Raw genomic sequence first — 12,027 nt, forward strand, 5'->3', positions numbered from 1 at the left:
ATGAACATATACTGAATTTTTGAAAATGACTACAAGATAAATAGGCTTGTTAGGAAGGCAAAAGATGATATGGTGAAACACATAAATAAGATGATCAGGAAGTGCTATATATCTGTACTTAAGAATCCTACTGAGAATTCTCAACACGCTCCTAGCTAATGGTCATAAATAAGCACATATTCTATGCAGAGTAGTTAATTTTATATCTTTAAGATAAAGTGTGATAATAGAGACCTGAAACAGAACATGAATTGCTAAGTACAGAGAATGGAATAGGAATAATTTATAAGAAAATACCACTAAATAAGTCATGTATAGTATGTATGAATAATATGTTTACTAATTATAAATATATAATTTTTACTATAATTAAATAATAATTATAGAAATCAGATGTGGAAGTTTTGGAAAACATTTATCTTTTGACACTCATCAGGTCTACTTGCTTCAGGCAACTGAGACACTTGAGGAAGATTTACTTTAATCCACAAATACTGAAATGGATAAAATCTCAAGATTTTTGGCAATTCTTTGAATCACTAGGTAGAAAAAAATTCTGGACACATCTGGATTCAGCTGACAAGAACACTAGGGTGGAAGAAAAATATGCACAATGTCCTGTGGAGGGGTGCTTTTGCTCTCATGATTGTCATGTATTTCCATTCCCAGTCTTCAAATTTGTCATTTAAATAGTTCAAATTTTATGCATATGTATCTCTAAAGCCTAATTTGTTTTTTCAACAGTCATGCCTAGCAGTCTAGATATGTTCTGATAAGTGTACTTACACATAGAGGCTTAAGTCTAGTATACATCTAGGGTATTGCTTACAAACCTGCACAGCTTATTATTGTACTCAATATTTCAAGCAAGTGTAACACAGTGTTAAGTAATTGTGTACCTAAACATTTCTAAACACAACAAGGAAGAGTAAAAATGCAGTATAAAAGATACAACATGAGGCCTGGCATGCCTGTTAATCCCAGTAGCTCCGGAGGCTAAAGCAGGAGGATAGCAAGTTCAAAACCAGTCTCCACAAAAAGTGCTAATCAACTCAGTGAGACCCTGTCTCTAAACAAAATACAAAATAGAGGTGGGGATGTGGCTTACTTGTCTAGTTCCCCTGAGTTTAATGTGGCTTACAGGTCTAGTGCCCCTGAGTTCAATCCCCCCCCCAAAAAAATATAACATGATGCACCTGTACAGTGCACCTACCGTAAATGGAACTGCAAAACTCGAAGTTGCCCTGGTTGAGTCAGTAGTGAGTGAATGGTGAGTGCACCACTATAGACCTCATAAACACTGTGTACTTAGGCAACACTAAATTTATTTAAAACTTTCCCTCAGTAAGTTAATAATAAACTAACCTTACCGTAAATTATTTTTTAATATTTTAAGTTATTCACTTTTTTTGTAATACATTTAGCTTAATAAACACATTATGCAGTTGTACTACAATATTTTTTCTTTATATCTTTATAAATGATTTTCTATTTCTAAATTTAGAAATTTTCCATTATTAATTTGTTTTTACTTGTTTAAACTTTTTTGTTGAAAATGAAGACACAGACATACACATTAGCCTGACCAACTCAGGGTCTAGATCATCAATATCACTTCTTTCACTTTCACATCTTGTCCCACTGTCAGGTCTTCAGGCCAATAACACATATTGAGCTGTCATCTCCTAGGATAACAATGCCTTTTTCCAGAAAACTTCCTGAAAGGCCTTCCTGGGCTGGACCACCTTTGATCTTTAGTTTAGGTACATTGGGATGGCTGCGAGTGGTGCCTCATGCCTGCAATCTCAGCGGCTTGGCTTGGGAAGTTGAGGCAGGATAATCAAGAATTCAAAGCCAGCCTCAGCAACTTATTAAGATCTGAAGCAACTTAGCAAGTCCTCACATCAAAATTAATACTAAAAGGACTGGGGATGTGGCTCCGTGGTTGAGTCCCCCCTTGGGTTTAATCCCTGATACTGATAATGAAGTAGTAACTGGAATCTCATGAAACTGAGAAGAACAAAGGTTAATTTGTCAATGATGCCACTCAATTTTATGGCATGGGTGGGATATGTGTCATCTTGACTTCATGAAGGACTTGAATATAGTTATGGAAAATGTGTTTGGTGGTGATATTAATATGAAGTACTCTGTGTTCTCTGTTCACGCGAGTAGCATTCTTATGCAATATTCTTTCTAGTGAGAAAATATGTGTATATACATGTGTTTGAAGTTTAGCATACACATGAATAATTTAAACCTTACTGATAAAGCTTTTGTAAGCAAACTGATTTTTGTTTACATAATTTGCCATGAATCACTATAAAATGTAGATCCTTGTAAAAATGAAATTACACACTTTACATATCTGTACATTTATATACTGGCCACAACTACATAAAAGTAAACTCAAGGCAAATATCAGAGACAATTCAGATTTGCTTATATATAGTAATGCTAGATGATTATTTAATTTGGGATTCTATTCATTAATAGCACTTATGAAAACAATGCATCTAAATATCTATAAATTCTGTATAATGGAAACACAGTAGTGTCTAATGTAGATCTGCATTTATTAGTTAGTAAGGAACATTCAGTGATTTTTATCTTGCTGAGAATAATACCCTTTATGATCATGTCTGTGGCTCTTTCTATTTTGGATAATGCTTTTATTTTGTGCCTCTTTTTCTGTCTCTTTTTACTAATTAACTTGAACCTAGCGAACCCATGCAATATTTTTTCATGTTCAGTGTTTTCACACACTGACTTCTATAGGAAAATATGCTCCTTTCCAGCATACTTTCTGGAATCCTTGCTGTGTTACTTGTTAATGACTACAGCCTCATGATGCTGAACCTTCTGGCTCACTCTAGCTTGACTGTGCTGGGTCTGTGTTCTGTGTGTTGAACAATGAGAAAACGATTACATTACTCTATAGGTGGGAAGTCACCCTCTGCCTTCAGTCATATCTGAAAAAGGGGCCCCTAATGTGTAGCATTGTTAAACATCTCCAAAGAAACATCCTCCTGAGGCATCTCTCCTCTAAGCACGTATGTTCCATATTTGACTAAAATTTGTTGGAAATAAAAAAATTAATATTAGGTATTTTCTTGAACATCTCATTCATTTACGTGTATACATTAAAGTGAAATTGTGTTTTTTGCTATTATATCAGTTTTTTATTGGTTGTTCAAAACATTACAAAGCTCTTGACATATCATATTTCATACATTAGATTCAAGTGGGTTATGAACTCCAATTTTTACCCCAAATAGAGATTGCAGAATCACATCAGTTATACATCCAAGTTTTTACATATTGCCATACTAGTGACTGTTGTATTCTGCTACCTTTCCTATCCTCTACTATCCCCCCTCCCCTCCCCTCCCATCTTCTCTCTCTACCCCATCTACTGTAATTCATTTCTCTCCTTGTCTTTTTTTCCCATTCCCCTCACAACCTCTTATATGTAATTTTGTATAACAATGAGGGTCACCTTCCATTTCCATGCAATTTCCCTTTTCTCTCCCTTTCCCTCCCACCTCGTGTCTCTGTTTAATGTCAATCTTTTCCTCCTGCTCTTCCTCCCTGCTCTGTTAACTGACATAACTGATAGTTCTCCTTGGGATGCTGGTCATACAAGAAAGCGAATGCTGAAGATTTCACTACTTCTACAGCCTAACAAAAAACTCCTGTCTGAGCGGGGAATGGAGATAAAATGAGGGCATTGTGGAAAGAATACATGTCACTCATCTATCCAGGCTCCAATAGACCAAACATCATGAGGGAGAATAGTCATTCCTGGGCAAGAAACTTTGAGGGACACTTAGAGTCACTGAATTCTTCTTGGTATATTCACTGGTCTCTTGGAAGCTTTCCCCAATAAATCATATCTCCCATGCTGTCTCTAGGTACTTTCTTTGGCTTTCCTGCATCATATTCCACTGCATTGGCACCACTGGGCTTTGGGCATAACATATATCTACTGATAATATATATATATATATATATATATATCATATATCATATAGTTATGATTAAAGTACTTGTTTTGATAAAACCAGATATTTTCAAGAAGATAGTACTCCTGTAGTAGATTTAAAATTTGATTTAATTTTCTTTAGTCAAAAGTCATTCTTCGAAAATAACAAATTGGGATCTAAAATCATGTTAAATATTAAAAATCCATCAATTTCTTGTGGATTTAAAAGTTTGATCATATAAATGTTAAACTTTAAATATATTAATATTTTATCTTGATAACAAAAATAGCACATGCTCATTGCAAATTTAATATATGTACAATTGAAAATGCTAAGTATCTAAAATGGAGCCACTTCTAGGCCCATATTGTAGCAAGAGCAGCTAAGTAATTTGAAGCAGATTTGTTGATATTAAAGTTTAAAATATGATTAAGATGTGAATAAAAGATGGAATCTCCAAAATGAAATGTTTTGATTGTTGCTGAATATGTAGTATGTAGTATGTATAAATCAAATAGGTTTATTTATTGAATCCAGAGAATAAAAAGACAAAAGGAAGAATTATATACATAAATGTTTCCCACTCCTATTTTCATAGATCTATATGAGAAAAACATGCTGTCACGTAGGTTCCTTCCCAACAGATATGATATTAGTCAGTTCTTTTAGACTGACTAATGACATCCATCTCACCTCAGTCTTTTACAAAGACGTTAGCAGGACAGAAACTTGGGTTTTATTGAGCCTCATTGTAATAACTGTATTATTGTTTACATTAGAATTTTTATGTGTACCTTTCTTATTAGCTCACGATGAGGAAACACAGTCATTTATAAATATATGGTTCACTGTCACCCATTTAAAATTTCCTCAAAACTCTTCATATTCTGTGAAAACAACCCTAAATTGTTTATTATAGATTAATAAAGAATTAGAAGAGACTTCATATTCTATATATGGCTATCTTTCCAAATATTCCACAGTACTATGTTCAAGAGTATATAGGTAATAACTGACATGGGGATTTTAAATTCCTTTTATTTTAGGATAATGAGGTAAGAGTAGTGGGTAAATTATTATATCATATTAAAAGAAGAGTTTTAACCCTTCTATGAATATTTAATTTTCATGTCTTCACTTGGCTCTAGTTATGTCTCATACTGGAGGGAAAATAAAACAACAAGTTATTAGAAATGTGTTCCATCCTGAATTTAATGACAACTCTAATTTCACATTTTAGCATATTCTACTATCTATCCATCTATCAAAGGTGAAATAAGGAATACATACATACAGCAATCATGACCAAACATGAATAAAATTCCAGAGGCATGAAGATGACAATTTCAGCCAAAAATACTGAATACAACTGAAAAGCATAAAATTTTGGTGCAACTCAAATAAAATTTCAATTACAATTTTTGTCTCTAACATACTACATTATTCCAAGTATCAGTATTTTTTATTGCTTTCATTGTGTACAACAAAATTGTCCCCTTATAGTACATTCTAAGCATTATTTTGGTTCCATGGTGAGGCAAGATATTACCAGAGGAGGGAGCACTTGGTGGAACAAAACTGACAATATTATGGCAGCCAGGAGGAGAAGAGAGAAACTGAAAGGGCCAAGATCCCAATTTTCCTTTGAAGGCACATCCCCAATGACCTAACTTCCTTCCACTAGACTCCACCTCTTAAAGGTTCCACCACTTCCCAAAGTGCCACAGGATTATGTCCAAAACTTTAGCATATATACCTTTGAGGGACTTTTCAGATCCAAATGATAGCACCATTGCATAAAATTATACTGCTATATATTTGATAGAGTTGTGTAGTGAAAAACACAAATCATGAATTTTATAGAGGAAGAAGAACACAGTAAATATGAAGAATTGGGTGACAACTCTGAAGAGTGAGGAGATACAAAGTTGCCCTGAATATACTTTAGTGAATTAGGGATTCATATTATTTACTCTAGGGTAACAAGTAAAACTAAAAATAAATATTAGTATAGCTAAAAACGGCAATGCACAAAAAACTATTTAATAACACATACAATAAGGAATATATAAATTCAAAACCAATGGAAATAATAATGGAAATGAGTCAGTTATCTGAAATTAATAAAAATTTCAACTATGTATGCAACTATATTGGGGGCTCACAGTTTCAGGGGTCTATGTCCATAGACAGCTGGCTCTATTCCTTGGGGCTTGAGGTAAGACTGAATATCATGGCAGAAGTGTATGTCAGACAGATACAGCTCACATATGGAATGGCTTTCCCAGAACAAAGAAAAGGCCAGAAGATCAAAATTTGTATGTGACGTGTCCCCCAAAAGTTCATATGAGAGACATGTAACAAAAAGTGACAGAAATAAAGAAACAGACAAATCTAAAAATCATGCTAGGCGATCCCATCCTCATTTTATCAAGAATTACTAAAATACATAAGAATTGAGGGCTGGGGTTGTGGCTTAGCAGTAGAGCTCTCCCCTAGCACGTTGAGGCCCTAGGTAAAATCCTCACCACCACATAAAAATAAATAAACAAAATAAAGGTATTGTGTACAACTAAAAAATATTTAAAGAAAAGAATTGAAAACAAAATAGAAGTTCTAATAGCACTATAATCAACTTGACCTAATTGACATTTAAAGAGCATTGCACTCTGCAGAATTCATTTTCTTTTAAAGCGAATTTTATAAGAAATGCTGAATCAAGTGAATCTATTCTATAATAATTAAAATCAGATTAGTCATTTTCTGGCTAGGAGAGATTAACTTCAAAGATCATTGATAAAATTTCTGTGAATATGTAAATATTTTATCTGTTGAATTCATGGTATGTAAGTTATAATTGAGTAGAATTTATTGAAAAAATGAAGTTCTTATACGATGAAGTTATAGCTTTAGTAACTGTTTCAAAAGCTAGATAATATTCAGGATAATCTACATTAGCTATATGGATGCTGTGTTTGCTGCACACTTCACTTAATATTGCTGTATTTTATATTTTATTTCCTGTTGCTCATCTTACATTCATAAAACCAGGCTTGGTGTTATTCAAATTTTTACAGATGAATTTATTAGTTTTAGCTTCTAGATTGATCACTTACTGAGAAAAAATTATTAAAATAAAAACTACAATGTGAGAAATTTTCAGCTTCTTTTTGTAATTCTATCAAGTGTCACTTTGAAGACACATGACTATTAGTAAAAATAAATTGTATGGTAAGTGAATTTTTTATAAATACATAACTCTTGACTAAAGAAGGCTCACTTCACTCCATACAGCACTGAGGGTGAAAAGATCAGAGGGCATTGCTCATATAGAGTGCATACATTAGATAATTTTCCTAAGCATTTCTTTAGACATGTACTGTATTTGGTATATATAGCAAATGCAATATCTAGCAATTTAAAAAAAAATTCAAAAGTATTCAGCAGCAGACAAGAGAAAGCCTTTGTTTATAGAAACATAATCTTAGTTGATAATGCTATTTATTGTTTATCAGGCAATTAGATAACATAATAAAATTACATTAAAAATAAGAAGCTTAAGAATGATATATTCACAATAAGAAAAGAAATTACTGTTTTACTTGGAAAATGGGGACAAAGTATGTTTATTTCAAATCATCATACACTATAGAGCTTATCCATAACTATTTGCCTTTGTACTAGTCAGAAGCAACCACATTTTAGTTGGGTCAATTCAACATGCATCAGAAACAGTATGTTTCATTGAACTCAATTTATAAAAGTTTTATTAGATTTTTCTCTGCTTATTTATCCTATTTTTATAAACTTTAAAGTGGGAATTTCCGCCGTCCTTCATAAGTCTTTGGGTATGTCAAAAGCATTTTTTTTCTGTTGAATTTTTAAATTAATTTCCATGGATGTCTACATGAAAGACATAAAGCAGTGAAACTGAATGAAATAAAGAATGCCCTAGCACAATAATACTGTACTCACAGTTCAAGGAAAAATCCTCAAGCAAAGATGAAAGACAGCAAAAATGACAACAAATATAACTAAAACTCTTACCAGGGCCAATACTCATAACTCCATCTAAATAAATATATTTTTTCATGCTGAAATTGTACAGAGTAAAATCATTTAAATATAATATTTAATTTCCTACAATATTTAATTGTAGGAAAAATATGAGTTCAGAAAAGTGTTTTTGATAATAAAGGAACACCAACAAAGCAGGTCTTGTGTGTCCTGGACCTTGACTTAGCCACCAAAGGTGACACAAGGTTAGCATTTCTCAGCCCTCTACCCAGCAACAGAGAACCAGTCAGACACAGTGAGTAACTCATGGTCCTCAATTCAGAGGAGAACAAAATTAAGGCTAGTCTTCCTGAACTTCTACCCAATGAAAAAAGTTCTTCAGGAACAGTCTGTAGGCCTTCCGAATAATGGTAGAAGAGGATGCAAACCTGAGCTCTTAGGACTATCAAGTAGCTGGAAGTCTCTTGAATTCTATGATGTCAGTATTCTCCAAATGAATTTATTTATTTATTTTTTTTAATTTTTTTATTGTTGGTTGTTCAAAACATTACATAGTTCTTGATATATCATATTTCACACTTTGATTCAAGTGGGTTATGAACTCCCATTTTTACACTGTATACAGATTGCAGAATCACATCAGTTACACATCCATTGATTTACATATCACTTCTCGGCCTTTTGGCTAAGATCAAGTGTAGTATTTGTTCTTATCAGTTTAATATCTGATACGTCCTCTATCCAAATGAATTTAAATGAATTCATATCACAATGCCAGCAAGGCAGCTAGGGGTGTAGCTTAGTGGTAGCCTGACTGTTTAGCAAGTGTGAGGTCTTGTGTTCATTCCCCAGTGTCACTTAAAAAAAAAGCAGAAAGGTGTTATGTAGGTGCAGGAAATATTCTAAAACGTATATGGGAAGTTAGAAAAACTACAATAGTTAATGTAATTGTATAAAAGATAAATGTAGTGGGAGGAATCACTCTCTTCAATAATAAATCTTCCTACATGCATAGCTATGGGAAATAAGACAGGATGGGATTAATTAAGGACTAGACACATAGATAAATAAAAATTGAAGAGCTCAGAAAGAAAAGTAAATACATACAGTGACCATTTGACAAAGGTAAAAAGCAATTCAATGAAAGTATGATAAACTTTTATATGAATGGTTCTGGAGCAATTGAACTAAATTAATTAATTAAATAAAATAACTATTTTAACATAAGGCTCTCATGTTATTCAGAAATTAATTTAAATGTTACATTTTAAAAATAATATAAGACATGGAGAAAATATGAAAATGTTACTAAAAGAAACCGACATAAATTTCCTTGCACATATGTGAATACATACAGTGAAACTCAACATCCTGTACATCCACAAGACTGAGATCCTAATTAGAATAAGATATATTCTGTGCTTGTATAAATATATCAAAATATAACCTACCATAATGTATAACTAAAAAGAACAATTTTTTTTAAATTTAAAAAAAATAGAAATGTAGAAAAGAGCTAAATTAATGGAGAGCTATTCCATGATCATGGACAGGAAGATTCAATATTGTCAAGATGTCAGTTTTCAAAAATCAATCTGTAGAGCCAATGTAATCTTTATTAGAATTTCAGCAATTTAATTTATGAATACTGACAAATTGACTCTCAAGTTATTTGAAAATGCAAAAGACCCTGAATGGATAACATAACATGAAGAAAAGTAAAGCCAGAGAGGACTGACACTATCTAATTTCAGGAATTACTGTAATTTATAGTGATCAAAACAATGTAGTGTTGATGAAAGAAAAGAAAAATCAATAAATGAAATAGAATAAAGAACTAAAATATAATGAACTATTGATACAACTTATATGACTCTCCAAAAAAAAATTAAAAAGCTTATTGAAAAAACTCTAAAGTTAATCTACTACATGAATATATTTATATGATATTTGTATTATGGTTTAATATGAACCACCCAAAACACCATTTTAAACATACAGTTATGTACATTAAGTACATTACAAGCACCATTGAGCTCCAGATTTTTTTGCACTTCCCCAGTTTAAACTAGGAACCCATTAAACACAAACTACCCACAATTGCTTTCTCTCAACAAATGACAATCATAATTCTAGGATTTTGTTGTTGTTGTTTTGTTTTGTTTTTGGTACCAGAGGTTGAACTCAGGGGTGCTTAACAATGGAGCAGAGTTTCTTAGAGCCTCAATAAGTTGCAGAGGCTGACTTTGAACTCATGATCCTCAGGCCTCAGCCTCCCCAGCCGCTGGAATTATAGGTGTGTACCACTGTGACTGGAATACTTTTTATTTCTTTAAATTTGTCTACTGTAGGCACCTGCTACAAATGGAATCACATAATAATTTGTCCTTTTGTTACTGAATTATTTCAAGTAGTATCATGTATATAAATTTCATCCATGCTGTAGTATCTGTCATAATTTAGGTTCTTTTTAAGGGTAAAAATAAAATTATAGTAGCATTATGCCTAGACTAAAGGAATGGCAATTCAGACAAGTCAGGAATGGAAATAAGGGAAAATAATGAAATCTAAAAGAAATTATAAGAAGAGAAATTCCTTGTCTTTAATAAAATAAGAAAGACTGAAAAATGAAGGTCATGGCATATAATCTACAAAAGGAAGGATGCATATTGATAGCAGCACATGTCCTTAGCTCAAATTGAAGAAAAGATTGAAAAGTATAGAGGATAAAAATGCAAATATTTAAAGATCATGAGAATGTAGCAAGCTGATCCTTCCAAAGATCTATTTCACTACATTTATGTACAATTAATGTAGATTATTTATTCTTTTTTTTTCAGGTGGTATTCATTGTATTTGCAACAAAGATATCTGATAAATTATCAAATTATAATATTAAATAAAATTACTGCTGCTAAGTCTTAATTCTAATTTTAAATAGGAATACATATGTACAGAAAATAATTCAATAAATACACCTAAAAGCTAATACTAGCTACTTGGAGTAGTAAGTCTTGGGGCATTTTAATTTTCTTTTTGCTCTTTAACTAATTTTTAAAAGTTATTCTCAATTGAGAAATTTTAATTTTAGCCTAGAAAATAGTAACTGAAATCATACCAAAAGTATACAGAAGCAAAATTCAAAAGGAAAAATGCTTTTAGAAGCAGAGTGAAATGTTAATGCCAAAGGAAATAAGGAGACTAAGATATGCTATTAAAATTCTAATGACTTTCCAGCCACCTGAAATCACATAATATTTTGTGTTAGGAAGAAAATTTTCTTCTTGTTCATGTCTAGAAACTTTCTATTCTGAAATACATTGTCCTCAGTGTGAGGCAACATTTCATCTTACCTAATCTTTATTGTTAACCATCTCCAAAATTTTTGGTGTGGTAAGTTTTCCATCTAGATTATATCTAGATTTTTGATATTTTGTGGATATTAATCTATCTCTCATGCTCCCAGATTGTCCACTCTATTTCTTAGACTTTGGAATAAATTAATTCTTTTTGTATGCTTTTGGTATGATTTTAGATTATTCTTAATGTAAGCGATTTTTTTCCTAAATATGTAGTTTGGTTTAGGTCTGTAATAACTTTAATTAGACATCACGTGAACTATCTGAATCTAGGTGGAATCCACTAGTAATATGGTATCTGACTAAATGAAAACATGCCATCATGATTTGACCTTCTCACACTACTTTAACTGCATTAAATGACTCTTCCCTACTTTGATAAATTTTTCCCCTCTATAGCTTTCATCAAATTGCCATATTTTATTTTAAATATCCATTTCTTCTACAAAACTGCTAATTTGTTTCCTGCACATATAACAAAAGGAGAGATGGAGAACAATTCAAATTTCTTTTTATAAACCCAGTAAGTGAATGACATAGAATATTCAATTAACTGAAGATTAATTTCTATACCATCAGTTTGTATTGTTTCTATCATAAAAGTGTTTATATATTCTGTCTCTTGTCTGTAATTTAGCACATAGTATGGTATGATAAGTTGAGGA

At 32.1% G+C, this 12,027-nt stretch overlaps 1 pseudogene; it reads left to right on the plus strand.

Moving 5' to 3' along the window:
- The first annotated feature begins 8,668 nt into the window (after positions 1-8,668).
- LOC124102785 (U2 spliceosomal RNA) lies at positions 8,669-8,775 on the plus strand (annotated as a pseudogene).
- The last annotated feature ends 3,252 nt before the right edge of the window (positions 8,776-12,027 follow it).

The sequence above is a fragment of the Marmota monax genome, unplaced genomic scaffold (assembly GCF_021218885.2).
Source record: "Marmota monax isolate L192 unplaced genomic scaffold, Marmota_monax_Labrador192_F-V1.1 WCK01_AAM20220418_F8-fsc00002, whole genome shotgun sequence".
Taxonomy (NCBI): Eukaryota; Metazoa; Chordata; class Mammalia; order Rodentia; family Sciuridae; genus Marmota; species Marmota monax.